This window comes from Acartia tonsa, chromosome 15 (genome assembly GCF_053477335.1).
Source record: "Acartia tonsa isolate MP-2025a chromosome 15, ASM5347733v1, whole genome shotgun sequence".
Lineage (NCBI taxonomy): Eukaryota > Metazoa > Arthropoda > Copepoda > Calanoida > Acartiidae > Acartia > Acartia tonsa.
In genome coordinates this window covers 6,705,004-6,723,614 of record NC_137274.1, presented here as the reverse complement: position 1 = coordinate 6,723,614, position 18,611 = coordinate 6,705,004, and the positions used below count along the sequence as shown (strand labels likewise).

The 18,611-nt window shown below is 33.2% G+C and overlaps 1 protein-coding gene, 1 long non-coding RNA gene and 7 other non-coding genes across 10 annotated transcripts in view; 7 read left to right on the top strand and 2 right to left on the bottom strand.

Moving 5' to 3' along the window:
- Positions 1 to 5,365: 5,365 nt before the first annotated feature.
- Positions 5,366 to 18,611, top strand: part of LOC145307096 (divergent protein kinase domain 2A) — a 120,509-nt gene continuing 107,263 nt past the window's right edge. Inside the window, exon 1 of one of the 2 annotated variants that reach the window (XM_080149433.1) lies at positions 5,366 to 5,387. The gene's annotated coding sequence lies outside the window, so the exon portion shown is untranslated. Of the gene's footprint in view, positions 5,388 to 9,297; positions 9,320 to 18,611 lie in introns of those variants that run through there. The other variant, XM_080149432.1, reaches the window with a different exon arrangement.
- Positions 5,610 to 5,728, top strand: LOC145308376 (5S ribosomal RNA). Its single transcript, XR_013876211.1, has one exon. It is a non-coding gene; the product is annotated as a 5S ribosomal RNA (ribosomal RNA).
- LOC145308444 (5S ribosomal RNA) lies at positions 5,881 to 5,999 on the top strand. The gene has a single exon (XR_013876276.1). It is a non-coding gene; the product is annotated as a 5S ribosomal RNA (ribosomal RNA).
- TRNAA-AGC (transfer RNA alanine (anticodon AGC)) lies at positions 6,090 to 6,162 on the top strand. The gene has a single exon. It is a non-coding gene; the product is annotated as a tRNA-Ala (tRNA).
- Positions 6,327 to 6,445, top strand: LOC145308347 (5S ribosomal RNA). The gene has a single exon (XR_013876184.1). It is a non-coding gene; the product is annotated as a 5S ribosomal RNA (ribosomal RNA).
- On the top strand, positions 6,533 to 6,651 carry LOC145307746 (5S ribosomal RNA). The gene has a single exon (XR_013875615.1). It is a non-coding gene; the product is annotated as a 5S ribosomal RNA (ribosomal RNA).
- On the bottom strand, positions 6,718 to 6,788 carry TRNAG-GCC (transfer RNA glycine (anticodon GCC)). Its single transcript has one exon. It is a non-coding gene; the product is annotated as a tRNA-Gly (tRNA).
- Positions 7,230 to 7,347, bottom strand: LOC145308110 (U5 spliceosomal RNA). The gene has a single exon (XR_013875944.1). It is a non-coding gene; the product is annotated as a U5 spliceosomal RNA (small nuclear RNA).
- Positions 14,140 to 17,796, top strand: LOC145307612 (uncharacterized). The gene is made up of 3 exons (XR_013875518.1): positions 14,140 to 14,184; positions 16,740 to 16,797; positions 17,731 to 17,796. It is a non-coding gene; the product is annotated as an uncharacterized LOC145307612 (long non-coding RNA).

The window sequence follows — 18,611 nt, the reverse complement described above, 5'->3', positions numbered from 1 at the left end:
GGTCATTATTTTGCATAAATCAACTATATTATGGCTGGGGGCAAAAATTTTAACAAAATTTTTCTAAAACGGGACAGGGTAAATTCCACATAGGGATAGGGCCAAGCATAGCCAATAAACTAAAGGACTGACGTACAGAACCTCTTTTTTACTTGTTTTCTCTAATAATTTCAAATTTCAAACTTGACGTATGGCAAAGACACCCCCCTCCCTCTAGTGATTCAGGGATAAGGCAAGGAAGATAATATTTTATATGGAGCCAATTTGAATAGAAATACAATTTTAATGCTTTTTGTCGACTTTTGGCACTAAGTAAAGTTGTGTAGCGCTGACTTATTATTGATATGCTATTTTACAAATAAAGTCATGAATACATATTTTTTTAAAAATGAATAACTACATAAAATTTTGATCATTTATATTTTTGGTTTCATGCAATACAAAAAAAAGAAATCGCTATGATAAATAAAAAAAAACCAAAGCTTTATTATAGTTACAGACATGAAAAAAGTTACTAATCACTAAAAAATTTCTTTTCTATACTTAATGAAGCCTCTTTTTTTTTTACAAAATTTTGATTAATTCCTCCCCTTCCTTCTAAAAATATAGACATACTTACAATGTCAGGACTTGATTATGGTGATTTTTTGCTTATAATATTATACCTTGTTGTAATAGGAATCAGCATTCCAAAAATATTAAGATAATTGTGTTATACCAGTATTTGTTATAATTGTTTTTAATGGATATGTTTTAAATGGACTAAGGACTTTCTGGATCATAGAGTTGCTACGCTTCCTAAATCGTATCTAATTATGGGAATCATCATGCAAAGTATGAAATCGATAGGACAATTCTAACATGTTTAAATTAAAATAAAGGTCTTAATGTTTCAGGCATACTGACGGACAGACCTACCCTAATTATAGAAAAAGGCGTTAAGCTATGGCGCGAAGCAAAAAATATTTTAGGATTGAAGTGGAGATAATACAGCTGTTTACAGATATTACTGGACATACAATTACGTAAACACTTAAAAGCTTTTACACATAACTTTTTTCCTAACGATTTATAGGCCTCTAGATGCACTAAATGGTCAGGAAAATCATGACAAAAAAGGTTTCTTCACCAAATGCACAAATGAAACTAAGCCACTTAAATTTCACTTTCTCTATTTGCTTAGTCATCTTTGCAAAGAAATATATGACTATTGAGCTAAACCAAGTAGGAAAACATCCAAGCAAGCGAAAGCTACACAATTCGAGTAAAAATAATAAATGCGCCCATACTAAATGGTGTGCTAAAGTAAATTATACTTTCCCTACATATGTGTATACTAGCGGCACAGCCCCTAGCCTCAAGAGGTGATTTTTAAAAAAAATAAGGTGAAATTCGTAAAAGGACCAAGGAAAAAAATGGGGGGAATTTTTGTTTGTTTTTGGGGGTGTTAAGGGTGTCTCTCCCCCTAAGAAAATAGATTAAAACCACCACATGACCAATGGGTATTTACCCTTAAGAGTAGAATCCGATCGGTTCAGTGGTTACTGAGATCTTAAGGGACAGACGGACAGACAGACAGACAGACATCAAGCTACTTTGTATTATAGAATAGCGGCTTCGCCCCTAGCCTCAAGGGGCTTTGCCCCATGAGGTGATAAAAAAAGAATTTGGGCGAAATATGTAAAAGGACCAAGGAAATCCCCTACAAAAAAATGGGGGGGGGGTTTGTTTTTTGGGGGGTTGGGGGTTTCCCACCCCCCAAGAAAATAGTCTAAACCCACCACAAGACCAGTAGGTATATTCCCTGAAGAGTAGAATCCGATCGGTTCAGTGGTTACCGAGATCTTAAGGGACGGACAGACAGACAGACATCAAGCTACTTTGTATTATAGACTAGCGGCTTCACCCCGAGCCTCTAGGGGCTTTGCCCCATGAGGTGATAAAAAAAGAATTTGGGCGAAATACGTAAAAGGACCAAGGAAATCCCCTACAAAAAAAAAATGGGGTTCAGTGGTTATCGAGATCTTAAGGGACGGACGGACGGACGGACGGACAGACAGACAGACGGTCGGACAGACAGACAGACGGACAGACAGACATCGTTCTACTTTGTATTATAGAGGATTACAAAATGCTTGTCATAATACAAACAGTAAGCAAATGGTATTAAAAAGCATAAGTAGCGCAGCAATAACTTGGTAACAACATGTTTCATTTATTGTGAAATATTCTATTCTTTTTAAAAATTTAATAAATTATAAAAAGTCATTATGTCATTAGAATTGCGTTATATATTACTAGTGGGTACGCCCCTAGAGGCCTCTAGTATCACTTTAGATGTTTTTATTTGTTGAAGTCTCTACGATACTTCTTTATGTTACGATAATTCTCTTTATGTTACATTGAAGTCTCCCATATATTTTAAAAATTTCGATTTTTGTCATTTCTCTTGGGAGGGTGGTTGAACCCTCCCCCAAAATAGTTTAAAATCTTCCCAGGACATATGAAAATCTACCCTGTTAAGGAGAACCCGATCGGTTCAGCGGTTAGTGATATCCTTTGGTACAGACACACAATACACGGACACACAAACAAACAGACAAACATCCTGTTACTTTAGTATAAGGATGGCTAATGGTATGTTGATTTCATGGAAGATTTATATATATATATATCAGTGGCATGCACAGGATTTTAGGAGGGGTGTAGGTAGAGGGTTCTAAACCCTCTCCCTTATGAAAATAAGTAGATAGATAGATAGATATTTATTAATTCCACTAAATACTATTGTAGGTTTACCCATGACTTATTTTTAGTTTTCATGTTACTGATTGTGAGAAGACGGCGGAGGATAAGGCAGGCTGAAGGCTGATATCTTGTATATCATAAATATTTATTTTATGTACATGTACATGTACAATGTTCAAAATTCAACTGTAGGGCATTTTAAATCTTTTTTGGTGCACAAAATACCAACAAATTTAGGTCTTTTAATCTAGTTTCTCTTCATGTAAAAATCACGAAACCTTTCTTTTTTTTTGCCGCTATTTTTCAACATATAATTTTCTTTGATTAAAAAACGATAATAGTTTATTTTTGAAGACATTATTTTCTTTGCTTTTTAGTTTCATTTTTTGCATTCTAATTAAAACGAAAATTTCTTTATTATTATTCAACTTAATTTTAATGAATATTGAATATTTCTTTTAGTTATATATTCTTATACATTTTACGAGTATGATTATAGTAATAAGAAATCAGATTTTATCATATTTTAGCCAAATTTAGACCTTGGTGCTTATTTTTAAAAAAAGTTTATTTAAAACTTTACTTTAATTAAGACCGAAATTTTACATGATTTAGTGAAATGTTTTAGTTTAATGAATTTTTATTTCAGTTTCGGTTTTAAATACAAATATTAATTTCTCTTTATCTATCAAATGCTTTTTTGTTTTTTTTATGAATTTTACAGATTTAAATTTTATAAATCTACGGAAACAGCACTAAACTAGGTTGGTTTGTATTACTAAACAAGCTTTCCATTTTATTTATCATGATTTTCGTGATTAAAAGTCAAGAAGTTTTTGTTTAAAGATTAACAATAAGAAAGCTTTTTACTCTATTGATATTTTGATTTTAAATGTTTTGATTTGCTTTCTTTTTAATTTTAATGGATCATTTATAATGATTACGAGAAATTGGGTAAATTTACCCCCAAAACAATTTATCATATTTTAGCCAAATTTAGACCTTAGTGCTTATTTTTTTTAAAGTTTATTTAAAACTTTACTTTAATTAAGACCGAAATTTTACATGATTTAGTGAAATGTTTTAGTTTAATGAATTTTTATTTCAGCTTCGGTTTTAAATACAAATTTTAATTTCTCTTTATCTATCAAACGTTTTTTTAATGTATTTTACAGATTTAAATTTTATAAATCTACGAGAAACAGCACTAAACTAGGTTGGTTTGTATTTCTAAACAAGCTTTCCAATTTATTTATCATGATTTTCGTGATTAAAAGTCAAGAAGTTTTTGTTTAAAGATTAACAATAAGAAAGCTTTTTTCTCTATTGATATTTTGATTTTAAATGTTTTGATTTGCTTTCTTTTTAATTTTGATGGATCATTTATAAGGATTACGAGAAATTGGGTAAATTTACCCCCAAAACAATTTAGTACCTAGTCAATATTTAGATTTATTCTCGAGGCAAAGAATTTAATTTTTATTTCTGATTACTTAATTTCATAGATGTTTTATTTAAGACAAAAAATGCATAGTTAAATAATTATTATATTTTATTTACAGATTTTGCAAATTACAGTATATATTTATCACTTTCTAATAATTTCATTTTAAAAGTAAAATTTTCGCCTAGATATTTAAATTTTATTGATTTAGATTTAAAGTTTTATTTAGGATTTATAGTTTGAATCATCTTTACAAAGGTGATATTTAATAATTAGAAAAAGGAAGGCAATGAATTCTGCTGCATATATTTTCATTCTCTTTCGGTTTTATGCAAATAAAATGTGGCCTTTTCATTTCCTTGCTTATTTGGTTGACTTGACCAATATAAAGTAGGGTACATTGGTGTATCCATTTAATGATTACATATTTTTGGAGTAAAAACTCAATTTTCGGGTTTTTTCTCCACAGAAGAGATATCATTATGTTCTTCTGCTATATTTATTTGTTTGATGGTTCTTGCAAAAAAGATAATTTGCAGTGATTTTGTCTTTTTGCAAGAATTATATATTTTTTTTTCATCATTTGTATACATATTGTAACTTTAAAAGCCCTTATTGTGGGTTCACTTTTAATAAAACTCTGTAGCGCTTTGGATGAATAGATTTTAAAAGAAAAATCACTGAAGTTAAGCAACATTGGGCCAAGTTAGTACTTGGATGGGTGACCGCCTTGGAATACTTGGTGTTGTAGGCAAATCTTTTCATCCTTTTTTATAAGTTGAGAAAAAAAAAACAAAGTCTGAGAAATGTAAACCAGCACAGCAAGAGACAACTGCTTATGTTCATTTTTTACACTTAAAGCCCTTATACAATGCAACCACTATGATATAATATGGTGTTACTGTTTTTGTCACCAGATGGCAGCTCTATTTAGTTCCCAGTTAGGCTTTGTTTTCTCCGTGTTGAGGCATGAGTTTTGTATTGACAACTTTTATTGTTCGATAAAATGATATCTTTTAGTACTACACATACCTATTTGGATTAATATTTTAGTTACCTTGTGCTTGTATTTTATGAAAATTAACTTTTCCGGTCGGACCTTTAACAAATATCAAAAATATATGATTGTCCAAGTAACTGTACATCATTGTCTAAAACAACCAAGCTAATTTTGCTTGATTCACTTCTACAAGAGGTGTGTATCAGCTCTGCTTCGATGGGTCGCTCACCTTGAGTCCGCTCGGGTTGAGTGTCTGTCTTAGTCAGTCACAAACATCTTTATTCAGGGTTAAAGAGAACCCACTACTCACTGGACACCAATCAAGAACTAAGAATCATTTACTGTAAATACCTGTACGTATTTTCTCTTGGTAATTCATTTTCCATTTAGTTTATGCCACATTTTCCTTTGATAAATGTCTACGGCCATACCATGTTGAAAGCACCAGTTCTCGTCCGATCACTGAAGTTAAGCAACATTGGGCCAAGCTAGTACTTGGATGGGTGACCGCCTGGGAATACTTGGTGTCGTAGGCTTTAACATTTTATCCATATTTCAAAATTTGTCTCTTTTTCTTCCTTGTCCGTAGATTCCTGTACTGTTGAGCGTTTTGCATTCATTTCACGCCACATTTTCTCTTCGTAATGCATTTTGCATTTAATTTACGCCACATTTTCCGTTGATATATGTCTACGGCCATACCATGTTGAAAGCACCAGTTCTCGTCCGATCACTGCAGTTAAGCAACATTGGGCCAAGTTAGTACTTGGATGGGTGACCGCCTGGGAATACTTGGTGTCGTAGGCTCTAACATTATATCCATATTTCAAATTTGTCTCTTTTTCTTTCTTGTCCATGAGAAATTTCTAATCACTGAGAACATAAGGTGAAACCCAAGGGGATGTAGCTCAGATGGTAGAGCGCTCGCTTAGCATGCGAGAGGTACGGGGATCGATACCCCGCATCTCCAAGTATCACTTTTCCCCCTACTACACAAGCACCAAACAAAAAAATAAACACACAAAGAAAAACAAAAGTCTGAAAATTTAAACCAGTAAAACTTTAAACCTTTTTGTTGCATTAGAATGTTATTTAATAAACCAGAAGTTAGAATAGCATTTCCTCAGAGTAAATGTCTACGGCCATACCATGTTGAAAGCACCAGTTCTCGTCTGATCACTGAAGTTAAGCAACATTGGGCCAAGTTAGTACTTGGATGGGTGACCGCCTGGGAATACTTGGTGTCGTAGGCTCAATATTATTGGAATTTTGACCCAACCAATCCTAGCCCAAACCTAACTAAACCTCAAACAAGTTTGAAAATCATGTTGTCACTTTATGTCTACAGCCATACCATGTTGAAAGCACCAGTTCTCGTCCGATCACTGAAGTTAAGCAACATTGGGCCAAGTTAGTACTTGGATGGGTGACCGCCTGGGAATACTTGGTGTCGTAAACTCTACATCTTTCTTTCTTATCTTGTCACTGAAAACAGAAAAGTTGTGTTAACGTAGAAAATAATTGCTGCAACGTCCGGGAATCGAACCCGGGCCGCCCGCGTGGCAGGCGAGCATTCTACCACTGAACCAACGTTGCTGGCATGCTCTTGGGCTATTCGTATAACGCAACCCCTTGCTAAAAATCATTAATCAGAAATCTGTCAATTTATAACCCAAATACAGATTGATATAGCTTTACACCTGAACGATTAATATCATTTGGCCTGTGCATGACTTGCTGTAAGTTGACTTTGGCAGTAGGTAAGGACTTTCTTCAGCCCGGCAAGACAATATCTGAGTGATCCTTGGTTCACTTGTACACACCTTTTAGTGAAGTGAATCAAGCAAGTATAGCTTAGTCAGTTTAGACAAATGGTAACTGCAATTTTAGCCATTTCTACCGTAGGCTATTTGTCAGCATGGTTGGCCAGTTTTATTTTTACAAATTTGAAGTGGTTGGTTGGAGATGAATGGTTTTGTGGTAAACACATCCTGACATCCTGTCCCTACATGCCTGTTGTAATAAGTTTCTTTAAGTGGGCTCTCTCATGGAAAGCCTACAGATAAATTGGATGTAATTCCAATATGATCCACTTACACGGAAATCTTTAGTAAAAGGCGAAAGATTTATTCGTGCTGTAGGTAGATCCTGGACATGCTCAAACAACACAAATAGCTCCATATCCTTGGCAGCTGTTAGGCTTGTTCCATTGACTAATCTAATGTAGTTGTCAGCAAAGACATGTAGAGATTGTGTCAAAGTTCAGCTTATTCACCAAAAATACACAAGCCCCTAGAATAACTTGAGGCAAAAAATTATCCATTAAATGACAGTCAACTTTAGGGGTTTGCACCACCTAGCATTAAAACATTGAACTACATAAAGGAAGTGGAGCTATTGTGCATTTGGCAGCATGCTTGTTGACTTGTGCTAACTTGATACAGGTTGTACACAATGTATTGAATGGTCCAGTTTAGAAGTGGGGACATGTGGGCCGATCCTGGTGGTACTGCAATACCAGGCCAACCCGTGATAAGGCTGGAGCAAGCTCCAAGTCGTCAATACATGTAAAATAATATTTTCAAAACAAAAAATTAAAACTTGAATATCTTTTTTCACAGATTGAATTTCAAAAATCGGTCTGACAGTTTTTCCAAAGTCAGTATGATCTATTGAATGAAAAAGGTTTGAAACTGATAGAACATTTCTTTATAGGTTCAAACGTTTCAACCATTAATTATAATCTACAGAAGGGGTAATTTTGTGCATCATCATAAGGGTTGTACATCAATTTATCGACCATTGTCTTATCCCTTTAGATCCACAGAGAGTGAGAGAAAGATGAAGATAAGATAAAAGATTTTAAGGACAAAATTCACGAAACCTTCAAAGAAAAAAAAATCTTATTTTCAATAAAAATATAACTAACATTGTCTGCCTTTCCCCTTTTTTATCTCCTTTTAACATGTTACCAATCGGTTAAGCAAAGTTAAACATGTTACTATAAGGTTAAGGGCTTAACCTAATAGTAACATGATCCAAATATATGTATGTTTCTTTAGTCGCATGGCCAACTGACAAAATAAGTCTTATTCCCGATGCTTGGTATCTTTCAGAGATCTAAAGGGATAAGACAATGGCCGATAAATTATGCACATCCCCAATAATGCTACACAAAATTACGCCTTCTGTAGATTAGAATTAGTGGTTCAAACGTTTGAACACTCAACTAAACGAAGCAACCAATCAAAATTTGATAAAAGTTCCCAAAATTGTTGACCTAACGAATAAGAAACCCTATTGTAAAACTTTGGGGACTAGTGTAATAAACAATCCATTGTCCCCCCTCTCTCTCTCTCTCTCTCTCTCTCTGTATATTTATATTAGCAATTTATCTTCAATTTTAAAAATTTTTATTTTGAAAAAAATCTTCGATCTAAAATTGACTAAAAATTAAAAGATTTTTTAAATTTTATTTTGAGGATTTTTATTTTATTTTTTTATTAAAACACAATAGTTCTAGCTCTATTAGCAGCTGAGTAAATCCAATTTACTACATATCACTACAGACCAGGGAGGGAGGGGACATTGGGCTGTTTATTACACTAGTCCCCAAAGTTTTATAATATTGTTAGGCGTAACATCTTTATTACACTAGTCCCCAAAGTTTTATAATATTGTTAGGTGTAACATCTTTGGGAACTATTTTGAATTTTGATTGGTGGGTTATTTAAGTTGAGTGTCCAAATGTTTCTTCAACCATTAATTGTAATCTATAGAAGGGGTTATTTTGTGAATTATCATTTGGGATGTACATCAATTTATCCGCACTTGTCTTATCCTTTAAGATCTCTTTAACCTTCTTTACTCAATCCATTTTACTACTACCAGAAGAAGAAACTGACCAATAAACGAGTTACATGTCAGCAAGCGACGACAATCTTTCCCCCGTCATAATATCTACATTCATTTATAAAAGTCAATACAAAATTTGTAAGCAAAACTGATTAAATTCATGATGCTGTTTAAGCACATAATGACGTTTTAAGACTTTATTATAAAGATGCTTCGCTTAAAATATTGTCTAAAACGACCAAGCTAATAATGCTTGATTCACTTCTACAAGAAACAAAAATTGAAAATAATTGCTAAAATCGAAATATATCTTCATGTCTTAGAATAGTGTATCATTTTTAAAAATAGGTTGAAAAACATACCTACTAACTGTAAAATATTAAAATATTGTACTTTGTTGTAATAGAAATCAGAATTCAAAAAATCGTCATCGGGGAGGTGATAGGTTCGAATCTCGGCTTAACACCGCGTCATAACTAAAAACGTTAAAAATGGTTCCTACTGCTACTATATCAGGTGCACAACATTAATAGTTAGGGGGATGCCTTGGATCAAAACATGCGCAACTCATTACCATGCACAGTTAGGAATGCAATCAAAGGATTTGTTGTCTTAACATGGGCGAATGGACGCTTTACACCGCAATCATAAGCGGAATATGTTTCAAGGTGCGTGGAGAGGTCTAGAACCCGAAGCAACACCAAGCCCCCCTAAGGTCTTAATCATGTATGTTGTCATACTTGTTTTTATTCTATTATTAACATTTCAACTATTTTTGTGTTTAATTCATTATTAGTATTATTGAATAAAATATAAATATATATATATATATACAGGGTGCGTCACATAAATAGTAACATTTTTTAAACGACAATAGCGCGAAATTTTTTGACCAATCAGGACGTTTGACCCCACTATAGAAAGCTTAGGTAATGACCTTTTAGAACAAAAAAAATATTTGGACGAAGATGGACGTGTAAACCGAGCTGGCTACGCATATGTTCAACAAGGCAGATTCCAAATGTGCAGGTGGTTTAATCTGGATTCTCGACTAGGGCCCACTAAATCTGACCTCAGCCCAGCTCAGACACTAGAAAAGACTAGAGCTCTTTATCTGAAATGGCTTGGCCGTAGTACTCCAGCAAAGTGGAATGTGGCAGATTTTGAGATGTCAAAAATGTCAAAAATCGTGAAAATTCATGAAAATTTCTCGGTTCTCGATTTTAGGGACCCATATGGAACTTTAAAACTCATTTTGATCTATGGGTTGCGCGACCACCCTAGCTGAAACTTCATGCCATTTCCAAAAAGGTAAAGAACTTCGTTCTAGTCCTAATGGGAGCCTCTGTGTCTAAGTGCAGCTTGAAAGTTTGAAATTGGATTCTGCAGTTACTCATGATTTTAATTCAATGGACTTTTGGGCCTGGGGCTACTTTGAAGCATGCACCAATAGACGTGCCCATACCACAAAGACCTCCCTCATTGCCATTATTTTTACCTGGACCTGCTGGCAGTTGAGGAGACGGGTAGAGGTGGTGATTGAGGCTGGTGACGATTTTATTGAATGATCTACTAGTCATATACCTATTTTATGTTCATTTCTTTAAAAATTACAAAATGTCCCGATTTATGTGACGCACCCTGTATATATAATATATATACACGGTGTTTCAAATAAAACTGTGTTTATCCGTTTTGGGAATCAACCAGAAGGAGCACGAAAAAAATAATTATAGGTCCATATTCTCTGTAAAAATGTACATAGTAGTTACAAAAGGTGTTTTTCGATATCTCTAAAAATGTGGCTGTAATGATAGGTACATCTAGGCAAAAATGCCTGATGCTAAAACTGTGATGACAATTATAATCCAATAACTCATTTATTTTGCAACATATTGGTTGAAAAAAACAATATCAAAGTAGTAAGTGGTTCAATCAATGTACCCATTTGAACTTTTGACATAAAATCTTTTTTTGTCTCCTTGCAAAGAGCTTTTTAGGTTCTTCAAAAATTAGTTTTTTCTATTTCTCTATGACAAAGGCATTTTCATTAATACACATTGATAAATAAAACAAGTCACTTTTTAATTCATTTCAATATCTTAAAAAATAAGCAAGCTATTTTAGTTTGAAAATGCCATTAAAAGTGCTTCTACTTATATCATATTAGGTTGATATGTCACAACTGTCAAATTAAAAGGGATTAAGAGATTAAAAGGGGCGGGGTAGGAGGAACGGTTATGGGTGCATAATTGAATGATCAGAATCGTAAATAAAGCAAAGATAAATGGTCTTTTAAAATTATTATTAAATTAGATTTTAAATGTAATTATTAGAATATTTCGTTGAGCATGCTATAATGTCATTTTAAAGTAAAAAGAAGAATTTAATTGAACGTTATAGTCTTAAATTCTACAAGAATAAAGCAACACGCATACATTTTGAATTCTTTAAGCTCTAAAAAGTGTTATTGTTTAAAAGATATTATAAAACTCCTTTTATATAATTGACCCATAATTTTATAGAGAATAAGAATATATAATTATGTTTTTCATACTCCTACGGGTTGTTTCCCAAACGCAGTTTTATTTGAAACACCCTGTATATATATACATACATACAGTAAATAATCGTAAACGGAACTAATTTAAATTTTGATAAGTATACAAATTAATTACAATTTAAAAAGCGTAGCAACTCAATAATCGTTACCAGAAAGTCCGTACGTCCATTTAAAAATGTTGATTTTTAACTTTTATGACAAAAATTTTTTGTGTTTTATAATTAATTATCCTATTCATCTAATTTTTGGAATACTGAATTCTGTTACATCAAGGAATAATATTAAAACAAAGCATAATCATAATCAAGGATGACAATGAAACCAATATTAAAATAGATATGAAAAATGAATATTTTGTTTGTTTTTAGTAGCAAAGTTACTCTATCATGCGAAATGTCTGTCTGAACCATATATGGAGGATTTTCTTGTTTCCTTTTCAAAATAAACCGCTGAAATTTATATTCCATATTCCCATCATTATGGAGCATATTTAAAGGAAGCCTGCAAGAAATACCATGATCTAATTGCTGAAAGACTACCACAAGTATTGACCCAATACCCTAAATTTGAATCCTTTAGTTTCAATTTCAAAAAAAAGTTTTACCCATTACAAAATAACATTTAAAAGTTGTCCATTGCTCATGATAGAAATTTCAATATTAACCCTTACAGATTGGGGGGGGGGGGGATCCCTCTAGTTTTTTCAATGTCATTTTTTTGTAGGCAAAATGGAGAGCTATGACTTCATGACATTTTAAGTTTAGTAATTATACGTCGGCAAGAGTTGATTTTATTAGGATATCTGGTCTGTGTCGGTCATGGTGTCCGGTCAAAGTCGGTTGGGTAACACCAAAATTAGAAAAAATTATAAATCAATCTTAATTTCTACATTATGACTTTTGTGTATAAGGTACAAACCTAAAATTTTTTTGGTGAATACTTAGATATCTATGACCTTCTGAGAAAAGTGGTGTTATGACCGTTTGACCGCTCCCTGGTAGACTTTATGACCGGTTTTTTGTCCGGCTTTCACTATAGACATATATCATGAATATCGTGGCTTCTATTACAGGTAGAGACCTATAAATTTTTTTGGTAAATCCTTGAGCAACAATAAACAGATAAAAATATTAATTTGCGCCGCCAACCGCCGTTTTACCGCCGTAACCGCCGAAAATGGCGGTTTCTGTTATTTGCCGTTTTTCGGCGGTGAACAGAAAAAGTAATTTTTTTTGTTATGAAAAATAAAAATTTGTCCTAAAATTTGGTTATCCTAGCTGCAAAATTGGCCGCTCTACAGCTGTTTTAAAATTTAGCGGTTGGCCGCTAAAAAGCGGCTAAGGAGTGGTCTGACCCCTATGACTAGAAAAAGTAATTTTCTCTAAAAATAAACATGAACAGGAGCCGAGATAGAAAGGGTGATCTGATAAGGTGGGAATTGGGGCCCGATCTGTAAGGGTTAAATAACATCAGCTAGAAGCAAAATTTAGAATACATGTGACTAATTACATTTTTACAATAAAAACACAATTTTTTTATAATTTGTTTTTTTTTGATGTAACTGAAGGGAAGTGGGTAAGAAAGGAGGGGGGGAGGAATAAGGGAAGGGGGTTGTGGAAAATTTTCACTTAGAATTGTTGGTCTGAATCACCATAAATTTTTTTTACTTTGTAAACCTATAATTTAATATGGGGACAGTCGACATAACGCCAACCCCCTCCCCCTCCTCCTCTTTGTGAAGTGCCTTTAACCAATGAACTGAATGGTCTCTACTCTTCAGGGAATATACCGACTGGTCCTGAGATTGTTTTAAGCTATTTTCTTAGGTGCTGGGACACCCCCCCCCCCCAACTCAAGAATCAAAATTTACCACCCCCCCCCCCCCCCCAATTTTTTTTTACTTTCTTTTTACATCTAAAAAACAAAAAAATGGGTTGATCATTACATTTTGGGACATGGCCCCTAGAGGCTTGGTACGAAACCGCTAGTTTTTGTATAATTGATTAAAATTTAGTATTTTAGAATATTTCCAATTGGAAAAGGAAAGTATTAATTTGATAAGATGTTTTTGTGTTATCAAGGATGACAACATACATAAAAGCGAAGCTCTGAAACGGTATGACAGAGTGTCAGAACTGAGTATAAAAAATATGAATATATATGTATGTATAAGTTTTGAAAAAATTATATTTTTAAAGAAGGTGTCTTAACTTTTATTTTTATAGCTAGTCGGTGTTTTTAGTAAGTAGTAGATGTAAACTTTTCCTTAGAATTCAGATATGCAATCGGTTTTTTTCTAGACCTCTTATTTTTAAGTAATTTAAGTTTTAAAAAAAAAATAAGTCGGTTTTAAGGTACTAAAACGCAAAAAAAAAAGAAGAAAATTGCCATTATGAAAACAATAGTAAGATCTTTAATTTGACACCTTGGAAATGTACATATAGTCTCAAATTATAGAGAAGCCGCGTTGTTTGATGGAAGTATTAATTTCTTATCAAAATTATTTTTGTCTAGGTTCCCAAATAGTTCATTAATTGTCTCCTATACTTTGGGCTTAACAGAATTATTAATAAGGTAATATTCATTTCATATGTTTATTATTATATACTAGCAGCTTCGCCTCTTGCCTCTAGGGGCTGTGCCCCAAGAGGTTTGATCAACATTATTATTGTATTTTAGATTTTAAAAGATTTATTTTTTGGGAGGGGGCCCACATTTTTTTAAAAATAGCTTAAAACCATCATAGGACCAGTAGGTATATTCCCTAAAGAGTAGAGCCCAATCGGTCCAGTGGTTACTGATATCTTAAGCTTCAGACAGACAATCGGACATCCAGCCAGACATCGTTCTACTTTGTATTATAGCTTATTAAACAAGGATATCAACATCCATAAAAGCGAATTTAAACAAGAGAGGATAAGAGGGAGGGAACATTGAGCTCTTAATTAAACTAGTCCCCAAAGTTTTATAATAATGTTTTCTTTTTCATTGGCTTTACAACTTTGGGTACTGCAATGTATTTTGATTGGTTGGTTCCCTAAGTTAAGTGTCCACATGTTTCAGTCATTAATTGCAATCTACAGAAGGATTAATTTTGTTTATTATCAGTTGGGTGCATTTATCCTATCCCTTTAGATCCCAGAATAACAAGGATGACCACAACCATAAAAGCGAAATCTAAAATGGAAGGACAATAGAACATTAACACTTGTGGAGTGTCTGAACTGAATATTAATGCATATCTGTAATACAAAGTAGAACTATGTCTGTCTGTTCGTCTGAAGCTTAAGATCTCAGTAACCACTGAACCGATTGGGCTCGATTACCCCCCCCCCAAAAAAAAAATCTAAAATACGAGAAATCAGGTTGAGCAAACCTCTTGTGGACAACGCCCCTAAAGTTGTTAGAAAACTGCTTATACACTTGATACTGTTTAATAAGGACATTCTGACATTTTTAGGGCTTTCTGGTAACGATTATAGAGTTGCTGCGCTTTCTAAGTCGTACCTAAATTTTATAGGAATCAGCATGCAAAGTTTGAAATCGATAGGACAATTCTAACCTGTTTAGATTAACTAAAAGAGCTGACCGTAACGGACGTACGGACCGTCCCTAATTAGTTAAAAGCTTTCCTTTAAAAAATATAAGATAGTGTCTGAATTTTTCAAATGTATTTCAAAAGCAAATCTATTATAACCTTTTGAGCTCAGAGGTGAATTCTTTGCCCCACTAAAATAAGTTTGCCTCACTAAAATCAGTGAGGCAAACTAAAAATTTTGAGGGGATAATTTTGCCTCACTGAAATTTTAATAAGGTAGCCCCTCGGGAAGGTTTATAATTATTTTGGGGGAGGGTACCACCAAGAAAAAATTACCCCAACCCCCCCAAAAAATTTAATAAATTAAAAACAAAAACTAAAATAAGACGGGGGTGGGGTCGCAAATTAAAAAAAAAGGTTTTGGTTTTCAACTCCCCCCTCCTCAAGTGCCCCTAGAGGCCTCTTAGGGCGTTGCCGCTAGTTTTTAAATATCAGAGAATAGGGTGTGCAAAAAGAAATGCATATATTTTTAACCAGTAAGACGAATCTCATAGGATCCCTCGCAATGTCTGTCTGTTTAAATGTTCCTCTGTCTATCTGAATGTATGTCTGTAATGCATTAAAAACCACCATCTTCCCCCCTAATTATTCTTGAACTTAAAAGTAGATTAAAACAAGGATGACAACATCCATTGAAGCGAAGCTCTAAAACAGTAAGACAGACGAACATTAATTCTTGTAGATTGTCGGAACTGAATATCTAAAATAAGAATATATGAGTTTTGATAAAATTATACGTAAATATGTTGCAAATTTTCTTAAATACCGAATACTGTTTAAGAACATACTGACATTTTTAGGACTTTATTTTAGAGATGCTTCGCTTATAATATTGTATCTTATCGTTAAATTAATCAGTACTCTAAAAATCAGATCAATCGGATGATTATATCACATAATTTTTTTTAAAGTTCAAAATCAATCTGTTTTAAATGGACGTACGAAATTTCTGGTAACGATTATAGAGTTGCTGCGTTTTATAAGTTGTACTTAACTGTTTTAGGAATCAGCATGCAAAGTTTGAAATCGATAGGACAATTCTAACATGCCTAAAATAACGAAAAAAGCTATCTTTTACGGACGTACGGACGGACCGACCATCATTATAGAAAAGCTTCGCTTAAGTTTTAGCCAGCGACCATGGCTCTTTGTAAAAGTTGCTTCTCATTGGTCCTTGGAAGGTTTATATTTATGTTTTTAGGGGTAGGGTAACACCACCCTCCCAAGAGAATTCAAGCCATGAAAAAAATATTCCCATCCCTAATAAAATTAGAAAAATAAATTTAAAATATGAAGTGGTCGACCACATCCCCATCAAAAAAATTACTTTAATAAATTTTTTACTTTTTCTTTTTAAATAAAAGATTAGGTTATCAAATTCAACTGCCCCTCTCCTCAAGTGCACCAAGAGGACTCTAGGGGCGTAGCCAGTAGTATATTCATAAATTAATCAATTTTCATTTTTTTTCAAATTGTCAAAAGTTGGGAACGAAATCATGAATACTGTAATAATGAAAATAATTATTTTTAGGTGTCATAAGAAAGTTGGTTGCAAGTGGTTTTTCTTCTTTAGCCAATTTTGGCCCTAGGTAAGCAATTTAGGTTAATAAGACAAGAGGAATTCTTTTATAACTTTATTTTGAATTGAAAGTTATTTATTTTTTTGTGACATTTTTTTGGTGGAGGGGCGAATTCGGCCAGCTTCGTGTTTCACTTTATCACTTTTAAAAATTTAGTATAAATCCAAGGAATAATATAGCAATTGTTTACCAAAAAATATTTTTTTTTATCTAGATGGGGTTAATTATATATATTTATTTTACGATTTCTCTTGAGTGGGTGTTTGTACCCTCACCCATAATAGCTATAAACCTTCCAAGGATATATAAGAAGCTACGCTGTAAAGAAGAACCATATTGGTTGGGCAGTCAGCGAGTTTCTTTAGTTCTGACAGACAGACTGACAGACTGACATCCTGTTACTTTTTATGTAAGGACTAGCAGCTTCGCCCCTAGCCTCTAGGGACTTTGTCCCAAAAGGTTTGATCAACATAATTTTCATATTTTAGGTTTAAAAAGAAAAAGTAAAAAAAATTTTGGGGGGAGGGGGAATTTTTTTTTTGTGGGGAGGGGGGGGTTTTGTCGACTACCCTTTTTAAATTTTATTTTCAAAAATAAATTTTTTTTTTTTTTGGGGGGGGGGGAGTTGGAAGTGTTCACCCAACAAGAAAATAGCTTAAAACCATCACAGTACCAGTAGGTATATTCCTTGAAGAGTAGAGCTCAATCGGTTCAGTGGTTACTGAGATCTTAAGCTTTAAACGGTCAGACGGACAGAAAGACATCGTTCTACAATCTACTTTGTATTATAGATTATGCAAAATTTAAAATCTATTTTCAAGTGCCCACCTAGTGCAGCGTAGATAAACCCTCATCCAGTTGGAATTCGTTTTGCTACGTTTGTTGGAAGTTATAAAAACCTGCTGGGGAAGTTTTAAAGAGTCTTTAATATTTATGTTTTAGGTTTATAAATTAAATATCCTGAGAGTCACTTTGCCTGCCAAGTACATGTTGTATTAAAGCTAGGTAAATTCTAATTTTATTAAAGCCTGAAATGTAAAACAATGCTTAACTATTTACGGGTACAGCAAATTTACTTAATTCTATCAAAACAAGGAGGGAAACATCCATAAAAGCGAAGCACTAAAACGGTAGGACAAACGGACATTAACACTTGTAAAGTGTCAGAACTGAATAATCAGAATATAAATGTAGAAGAGTCGAAGCAAAATTGTAAGTATATTTGTTGAAAAACTGCTTGATACAGGGTAATGTTAAGAACATACTAACAATTTATGGCTTGATTATAGAGTTGCTTCGCTTATAATATGTTACTTTGTTGTCCCAGTAATATACCAAAAATCAATCGGATAATTAGATCACATAAAAATTTGTTGTAAAAAAAAGTAGAAAAATCAACACGTTAAAATGGGCGTACGAGCATTCTGGTAATGATTATAGAGATGCTACGCTTTCTAAATCGTACCTAACTACTACAGAGATGGGTTTTTAATAAATGCCGCGTTTTTTCGACAATTTTTTAGACATTGATTGATTGAACGAAGACGATGGGAGAGTATACAACATAAGAATTTAAAATTTTAAAATTATTATTTTAGCCATACAACTTAATCCATTTTCGCTGCATATTTATCAATGCATCTTTTTAGATCTGTATTAGACATTATACAAATGGCCAAAATAATAATTTTAAAATTTTGAATACTTAAGTTGTATACTCTGCTAAAAACCTTATTCCATCTTGAAGATCAATGCCCTGTACGATTTTAACAGAGTATACAACTTGAGAATTCAAAATTTTAAATTATTTTTTTAGCCATTTG